Source organism: Capricornis sumatraensis, chromosome 10, assembly GCF_032405125.1.
Source record: "Capricornis sumatraensis isolate serow.1 chromosome 10, serow.2, whole genome shotgun sequence".
NCBI lineage: Eukaryota > Metazoa > Chordata > Mammalia > Artiodactyla > Bovidae > Capricornis > Capricornis sumatraensis.
Genome location: NC_091078.1, coordinates 70,772,208 through 70,781,657, shown reverse-complemented (window position 1 = coordinate 70,781,657; position 9,450 = coordinate 70,772,208). Strand labels below are relative to the sequence as shown.

The 9,450-nt window shown below is 37.6% G+C and overlaps 1 pseudogene; it reads right to left on the bottom strand.

The window, feature by feature from the left end:
• Positions 1–7,537: 7,537 nt before the first annotated feature.
• Positions 7,538–7,638, bottom strand: LOC138088077 (U6 spliceosomal RNA; annotated as a pseudogene).
• Positions 7,639–9,450: the final 1,812 nt, after the last annotated feature.

The window sequence follows — 9,450 nt, the reverse complement described above, 5'->3', positions numbered from 1 at the left end:
TCTAGTGAAAGTGCTAATATATCCCATCCTGGCATACAGCCAGCTTCTACAAATAGAATTCATGATACTAATGAATTAGTACATGTAAAGCACTTACAACTACACAATAAATATAGTCTGTTCGGAAAGCTATATATAGCATAGTAATTAAGAGCACAGCCTGAAGGCTGCATTGTTTCAAATTCTTGCTCTGCCACTATCTGCTTGAATACATTACTTAATCTATCTATCTCACTGTTCTTAACTGTAACACTGAGATATTAATAATGATATCTCAAGAAGTTTTATGACTATATAAATTAATAAAAACAGTGCCTTGCACAGATTATGAACTATGTAATGTTTTTTCTTAATCATCACTGGTTTTTTTAGTTCCTAGAGACAGATGTAATCTTATCAATAAATTTTAGGGCTTGATTGCTTTTATTTAATAAATATTTATTGATTCATGTACCAAGTTCAAGGCACTGAACTAAATAATGAGAACTATAAAAGAGAATAGGATGGACTGTTTTGATGGAAATGTCAATTGTTTAACGCAGAAGGTAAGATTTTGCACACATGTAAGTAGTATATTGAAGAAAATGAAAGATAATACAAGGTGGTAAAATCTCAACAACAAAAAAAAGCTATTTCCATGAATTTGTAAAAAAAAAAAAAAAGTCATTTTGAATTACACCCAGAGGGGTGTCAGCACTGAACCACAGTGATGGTTGATGTTACTAAAGGGTTACCTATCCTTTGAAAAGAGGGTTGTAGATCCATCTTTGTATATGAAGACATCACATACCTGGAGATATTCATGTGAATATAAACCCGATTTCCACACATGGTTTCACAAATTTCAACCACTCTCCAAAAATTACCTAGGAGAGAAAATGACCTGTTTCATGTTGATCGTTTGGGGAAATTTTCACAAAAATATCTTTAATTTAGAATGAATTTACAATGACCAAAATATGAAGTCTTGTGGATTGATCGGCAAAATAAAATCCAAACGCAAGTCATTTAGCTACTCTGCGTTTCACTTAGGTGTTTTTTTCTTTAACATTTCCTGTGAGTTAGGGTTCTTTCATCTTTGATTTACATCATGGAAAGCTACGCGGGCATCTCTTAACTCCTCATTTAGCTGTCTGCTTGGAAAAGACAACTTGAACGTGGCTGTGGTGAGGAGTGCCACTCAATTTAGTTGGTTGGAGACCTTTTACAGCCAGAGCCCCTTTTGCAGTGGTAAAGTGCTTGTTACTCTCAGCAGAAGTCCCTCAGTTGCACTCATTCTTTTTAATAAACAGAGGGGGGGGGAAGAGGTATGATAAGCTGCCCGTTTCGATGTGATATCGCCCCACTCTCCCTGCCCCGATACAGATATGAAAGAAATCTTGTCATCTATAAAGGTCCATTTCATGTTGCCTAAGAGGAAAAGAGAAGTTGAGGAGTGAAGCCAATTATGGGAAATAGGAGGTAAAGAGGTAAGGCCAGTGTGTCCTCATAAATACCCCCAAGGTGAGGGTTTTTTACCTATTTTATCCACATAGAATGATTTGTAAAAGTCTTTGTTGTTGTTTTTACAGTTCATAGGCTTCCCACTGATCAACTCCTATGGCCAATTGCCCCCTACAGTGAAAGCCTTCCATTGGGAATGAAGAAAGCTTTAAAAAAAAAAAAAAATCCTGATGTGTAATAAAGCACTTTTTGCTAACCAACATCAGTTACATCTATACATAACACTTCCTTTTTTCTTTCCTACACCTTCATCCCCACCTTGCATTCCTTTCAGCTGTATAGAAGGCAATAAGGATGAAATAATTAGAATGCTTGTCTGCTGCACAGAAGTCCTTCTCCGTGGGCACAATTTTCATCTGATCTTTTATAGAAAGCATAATGTGTTTACATACACACCTATATGCCAGTTCTAGATACACAGAATTCCCACTCCATTTTCCATTTGGTTTTTCTGTAGTCTCTGAGACCTAGATTTTTGTTAAAAAAGTATTTAAAATTTTTTAAATGCTTATTTCAAAAACCCCCCAAAATAAAAATATGACAAATAACTGCACATTATAAATCTGAAAAATGAATTCTGTCAATGATCAAGATAAATAATTTCCCAAAATATAGTGAAAAAATCCTCAATTTAAATATAGAAAAAGGGAACATTCAATTATCTCTTAAAGAACAATGGACTTGCAAGCCTCCACTGAGAAATATGATGGGAAATTGTTGCCACTGTTTTTCTATTTAAAATCTTCAAATTCAGTTTTCCTTTAATGACCTAATTCCCTGGTGCTTAGACAAGGTTGTTTTTTGTTTGTTTGCTTGTTTGTTTTTCTGTACATGTGATTGCTGATCTGTCTAGAATAGTCTTCAGTTCAGTTCAGTTCAATTCAGTCTGTCAGTTGTGTCTGACTCTTCGTGACCCCATGAAAGGCAGCACGCCAAGCCTCCCTGTCCATTACCAACTCCCGGAGTCTACCCAAACCCATGTCCATCGAGTCGATGATGCCATCCAACCATTTCATCCTCTATTGTCCCCTTCTCCTCCTGTCCTCAATCTTTCCCAGCATCAAGGTATTTTCCAATGAGTCAGCTCTTTGCATCAGGTGGTCAAAGTATAAGTTAAATCATTTATCGTATCATAGATCTGGCAGGACCATCACTTTTCACATGTAGATGTTCACAGGTGAGTAGAAAGAGGCTGAAAACACATTTGCTGAAAAAGACAAGACTCAGCATAGGCTAAATGCCACAGAATCAGGTGTAGCTAAAGTTGATATATTACACCAGAATCTATTGCGACCGCCAATGATTTCAGAACAGCCTTGTGCCTCACCTATATGATTTTTGTCATAAGAAAGAAACTGTATCTGAATCACAGTTTCCTATGAACTCTTTCCTTCCTCTCCCCTAAGATACACACACACACACACACACACACACACACACACACACACACACACACAATCTTGTCTCAACATCCCTCACTAAGGTTATCACTGTCTACCTTGTTTAGTATGCTGCTGCTGCTGCTAAGTCGCTTCAGTCGTGTCTGATTCTGTGTGACCCCATGGACTGCAGCCTACCAGGCTCCTCCATCCATGGGATTTTCCAGGCAAGAGTACTCGAGTGGGGTGGGTGCCATTGCCTTCTCCGTTTTTTAGTATAAATGTATGTATAAGGATCATCTAGCAAGATCATATCTGTTAACCTCTAGGTTCTTTGAGGTCAGGACTTGTCCAGTTAATTTCTGCATCCTTGAAAGTGCCTGCCACGCTTATTTGTACATCCTGGCACTTAGTATTTGCTTGAGGATTGGATATATGATTTCATGTTTCGAAAGCCAGGAAATTCAGATTATCTAAACCTGAAATGTTGGTACATTGCTCTCCTCTATGTTAACTCCAATCATTTAGCTGCAGGTACCTACTATTAGCAGCAACTGGAATAAGTCTTTTGAGTCTATGTCTGAACTCATTGGGAAAGACTTCTGTGGTTCAATGATAATGTCTGCAAGCCAACAGAAAACAAAGATGGCCATTTTGCTGTAGATTGACCCTCCATCAATTTCCACACACGTACTCAGTCATATCTGTCTCTTTGCAACCCCATGGACTATAGCCCACCAGGCTCCTCTGTTCATGGGAATCTCCCTTCAAGAATACTGGACAGGGTGGCCATTTCCTCCTCCAGGGGACCTTCTCAACTCAGGGATTGAATCACATTTCTTGTGTCCCCTGCATTGCAGGTGGGTTGTTTACCACTACACCACCTGGGAAGCCCACCCATTACTTTACAGGTAAACAAACAGAGCTTCTATTAAAACAGTTTATTACATGTCACACAATCAGTGGTAAAATTATGATACAAACTCAGACTCATCTTTATCACAGTGTCTCTTCTCACATTATCACACTATCTCTTCTCTTCCTTTGAGACTAACTTATTCTTCCTATCCTTGTGAAAAGTGGAAGTTGCTAAGTCATGTCTACCTCTTTGTGACCCCGTAGACTATACAGTCAATAAACTCTCTAGGCCAGAATACTGGAGTGGGTAGTATTTCCCTTATCCAGGGGATCTTCCCAACCCAAGGATAGAACCCAGGTCTCTCACATTGCAGGCAAATTCTTTAACAGCTGAGCCACAAGGGACACCCTATCCTTGGAGGGCAAACAGGCTTTAAGGAACATGCACTGGTGAGTTGTCTGACAGGTGATGAACTAGACCACAATGTGAACAAAGGCAGAGTGGCTATTTACAAAATAGAAGCAATCCAGAGAAACGTTTAAACAGTCTTTAGGGACTGAGGAACTTCCTGATTATAGCTCTAGTAGAGCAAAATCTAAGCTATAGGAGTTAGCAGAATGGCATAAGGAAGATTCCTCAGAGGGTGCTGCTTGAGGGAGAGATGGCATAAACTATATGTAAGATGGGGAATTGTGGAAACAGTGTCAGATTTCATTCCCTTTGGCTCCAAAATCAAAGGGGACAGTGACTGCAGCCACAGAATTAAAAGATGCTTGTTCCTTGGATGAAAAGCTATGACAAACATAGACAGTGAATTAAAAAGCAGAGACATCACTTGGCCTGCTGCTGCTGCTGCGAAGTCGCTTCAGTCGTATCCGACTCTGTGCGACCCCATAGATGGCAGCCATCTCCAGCCATATGTTGCCAGTTACCTTTTGTGCTAGATTCACTACCTAGGAACTCCCTTTTCCTGCCCAACCACTCAGACTCTAGGGTCAGTCTGCCCAATGCAGCTCATGACACAGGTGGTAGGAACACATTATACAAGTCCGAAAGTCATTACCCATCACTTTTCTTATCTTCCTTTTATTATTTTAAAAAATATGTATTACCTTCACTTTATCATTTTCAACCATTTCAGGACATGGTTTTTGATATTATACATTCTCAGTGTGAAGAAAGGAAGTTAACACTAAATCCTGATTTTTTGGAAAACCACTGTCTTTCAGAATTCATATTTTAATCACAACAGCAGATAAACAGAGCACCACTTTGAAATCCAGTTTATTGGAGTTTTCTGTAGTAGTATGAAGTCTGTGTCCCAAATAATTCTCCAATATATCACCTCCTTTTGATACTTTCAGATCAGGCCTCCTCTACCTTTTCTCAGAAGTCTCATATTTCCATAATGGGCAAACTCATCTGAAAGTTCCTTTTAGAATAGCATCCAAATTCCTTGCATGACCAAAAGACTTTCTCTGATTCTTTCTTTTAAGGTATTACAAATTCTCACTTTGCTGAAGGGTTTATACTTCACAAAGACACTGTGTTTTTTCACTTTTCTACACCTGTTTTAGTTGCTAGTGTCCCTTCCTAAAATATTCATATTTACCTTGTCCTCCTGGAAAACTACTTCTGTCTTTCAAAACCTTAAATATCTTGGTCCAGGAATCTTTGCTTTGTCCATCATGTTGGTTTTAGGAAACTGGATCATAAAACACAGCATTTGCAATGGTGTAGTCAAATGTTCCTTGTTTGTTGCATACTAGTTTCAGAATATGCTTTACTCTTCCAGAGGTAGAAAGATTTGGCTTAAATCCAAAAGCACTCCTTTTGTCACCAACTCACACATGTTGTTGGGTTTCATGAGCAACACTAACAACACGACAGCAACGACATACGTACATGTGCACATATACATATATATGAAAATAAACACATGCACACGCCAAAAACACAACAACTGTAAAAGAAGCTTCAAAGATTCCCTCAAATCATATTTATTTTTCGTTCTATACCCTCATTTAGAGATCTTAGAATCACTGTCTCTTCAGTGTGTTCATTATTTCTTCTTTTGCTTACCTTATACAGAACGCAATTAAACTAGCCTAGGTATACAAACAGCTCAAAAATTGTGTATCCTTAATGGGTCAAGTGCATAAATATCTAGGGTCGAGATCACAGAAAACTGCTCCTCTTCTTTTTTTCTGCAGCCTTGTATTTTTAATATACATTGTTGTTTAGTCACTAAGTGGTATTCAACTCTTTACAACCCCCATGAACTGCAGCACACCAGGATTTCTTGTCCTTCACTATCTTCCTGAGTTTGCTCAAACTTATGATGTCCACTGAGTTGGTGATACCATCCAACTATCTCATCCCCTGTTGCCCTCTTCTCCTCTTGCCCTCAATATTTCCCAGAAAAGAGGTCATTTCCAATGAGTCACCTCTTCACATCTGATGGCCAAAGTACTGGAGCTTCTGCATCAACCCTTCCAATGAATATTCAGGGTTGATTTCCTTTAGGATTGACTGGTTTGATCTTCTTGCTGTCCAAGAGACTCTCAAGAGTTTCCAGCACCACAGTTTAAAAGCATCAGTTCTTCAGCACTCAGCCTTCTTTATGGTCCAACTCTCACATCCATACATGACTACTGGAAAAGCCATAACTTTGACTTTATTTGGACCTTTGTCAGCAAAGTGATGTCTCTGCTTTTTAATATACTGTCTAGGTTGATCATAGTTTTTCTTCCAAGGAGCAAGTGTCTTTTAATTTTGTGGCTCCCTTTACCATCTGCAATGATTTTGGAGCCTAAGAAAATAAAATTAGTCACTGTTTTCATATTTCCCCATCTATTTGACATGAAGTGATATGCACATTAATTTCCCTAAAGTTGCTCTATTGACTTAATGGAATACCATTGCCATCTGCTGGCCATATTGAGCCATTAAAATTTTGCCATTTAACCAAATTAAAAAGATTATTCAGGTTTGGCTATGTTGTTGTTAAAATTAATTTTTATATATTAGAAGTAGAGTGGTCAATGTGACTCAAGTTGCCATTTAGTGACTCATCACGCATAATTAAACTAGCCTAACTTAATCTAAACAATGACTGAATGGAAGTAATAAGCCTTGGTTGTCAAGAATACAGACTTTGACATCAGACATAGGGCCTCAAGATTTAACTTACCCATTTTTAGCCTTGTAACCTTGGGTAGGTCACATAATCTATCAAGACTTACATTTCTCAACAAGGTAAAAATAGATTTTTAGCAGTGGGTTCTTCATAGGGTTGGTTTAACCAATCAATGAAATAACATAATTGAAATGACAATACGGTATCTGGTACATGTTAAGCAATCCATGCATGTTCTTGGATACTTCTTCCTTTAATGCTGCCCTTCTTCCAGTTGCAATATTTGTAAAGTCAGTTTTATCTCTGGACCTTCATTTTCTCCTGAACTTTTCAATTAATAAATACGTGATTTTTCAACAGAGTTTCATCTGTTACATAAAGTACAATAAGCTTAAGGTTAGTGCTCCATTTGTTAAACCTTAGTTATATATGAAGCAGTCAACCCTGCAAACCCAGGTTTAAATCATTATTTGCATTTCTCACAGCACTCATTCTAAAGATTAAAGTATATTTAATGTTCAATAAAATACAATGATCTAGTGCTCAGTAATGAGTTTTAATATTTGTAATCACCATAAAAACTGCAACTCAAAACAAGATATAAAACACTTCCATTATCCCAAGTATTTTCTCATGTCTTTTTTAAATTAAAAAGGGAAGAAAAAATGGATTGTCTCAAAATAACTGTGTTACCCTTACACAGGCTCTATGGTAATCTTCTCTGTATCAGGACAACTTTACTTCATTTGCCAAAGTGAGTGTGACCCATTGCATTTCTGATTGCTTCTCTCATTCTCTCAGATCCAGGGAAAATTATAAAAAGGAGAAACAATTAATCCAGAAATTCTCTTGAGTCAATTTAAGATCAACAAACTCTCAGTGAATATAGAGCCTCCAGGCCACTTCAAGATTTAAATCTCCATAAGATGTCTTTATAACATTACAAATATTTTAGAGGGATAGGATATGCAATCTTTTAGAAAAATAATGGTCCCCAAACACCATGGCTGCACTAATTTACATTTCCATCAATAGTGTAGGAGGGTTCTTTTTCCTCCACACTCCAGCATTTACAGTTTGTAAAATTTTAATGATGGCCATTCTGACCAGTGTGAGGTGGTATCTCATAGTAATTTTATTTTGCATTTCTCTAATAAATAGCAATGTTGATCATCTTTCATGTGCCTGTTAACCATTTGTATGTCTTCTTTGGAGAAATGTCTGTTTAGGTCTTCTGCCTATGTTCAGGTTTTTTTTTTTTTTTTTTTTTTAATTGCATTATGTGATGAGCTATTTGCACTTTTAAAAATTAAGCCCTTCTTGGTAACATCATTTGCTAATATATTTTCCCAATTTGTAGGTTGTCTTTTGTTTTGTTTACCATTTTCTTTGCTGTTCAAAAGTTTTTAAGTTTGACTTAGTCCCAGTTGTTTATTTTGCTTGTATTTCTTTTGCCTTGGGAAACAGTTCTAAGAAACTACTGTAATCATTTATGTCACACAATATTTTGCTTATGTTCTATTCTCAGCTCTGTGATCTTATACCTTATGAGTTTGCTTTGAGAAATAAATAACATGTTTGCAAAGTTTCCTGGTGGCTCAGACAGTAAAGTGTCTGCCTACAATGCAGAAGACCTGGGTTCAATGCCTGGGTCTTGAGCCAGGCAAAGGTCTTCCTGACCTCCTGGACAAGGAAATGGCAACTCATTCCAGTATTCTTGCCTGGAAAAATCTCATGGATGGAGCAACCTGGTAGGCTACAGTCCATGGGGTAGCAAAGAGTCATACATGATTGATAGACTTCACTTTCTTTCTTTGCAAAGTTCAGGAGTTGCCAAGATCATCCTCACTTCTAATACCAACTGCAAATTCAGACTGTCTCAATATCACCCTCAGTGGAATTCCTTGGCAGTCTAGTAGTTAGGAATCTAACAAAGTTTTGCCAAGACAAGGCACTGCTCTTAGCAAACACCCTCTTCCAACAACACAAGAGACAACTCTACAAATAGACTTCACCAGATGGTCAATATTGAAATAAGATTAATTATATTCTTTGCAGCCAAAGATGGAGAAGCTCTATACAGTCAGATGAAACAAGACCTGAAGCTGACTGTGGCTCAGATCACAAATACCTTATTTCAAAATTCAGACATAAATTGAAGAAAGTAGGGAAAACCAGTAGGCCATTCAAGTATGACCTATATCAAATCCCTTATGAATATACAGAGAAGGGAATGGCAAACCACTTCAGTATTCTTGCCTTGAGAACATGAACAGTATGAAAAGACAAAAAGATAGGACACTGAAAGATGAAATCCCCAGGTTAGTAGGTGCCCAATATGCTACTGGAGATCAGTGGAGAACTAACTCCAGAAAGAATGAAGAGATGAAGCCAAAGCAAAAACAATACCCAGTTGTGGATGTGACTGGTGATGGAAGTAAAGTCTGATGCTGTAAAGAACAATATTGCATAGGAACCTGGAATGTTAGGTCCATGAATCAAGGCATTTGGAAGTGGTCAAACAGGAGATGACAAGAGTGAAATCAAAATTTTAGGAATCAAAGAACTAA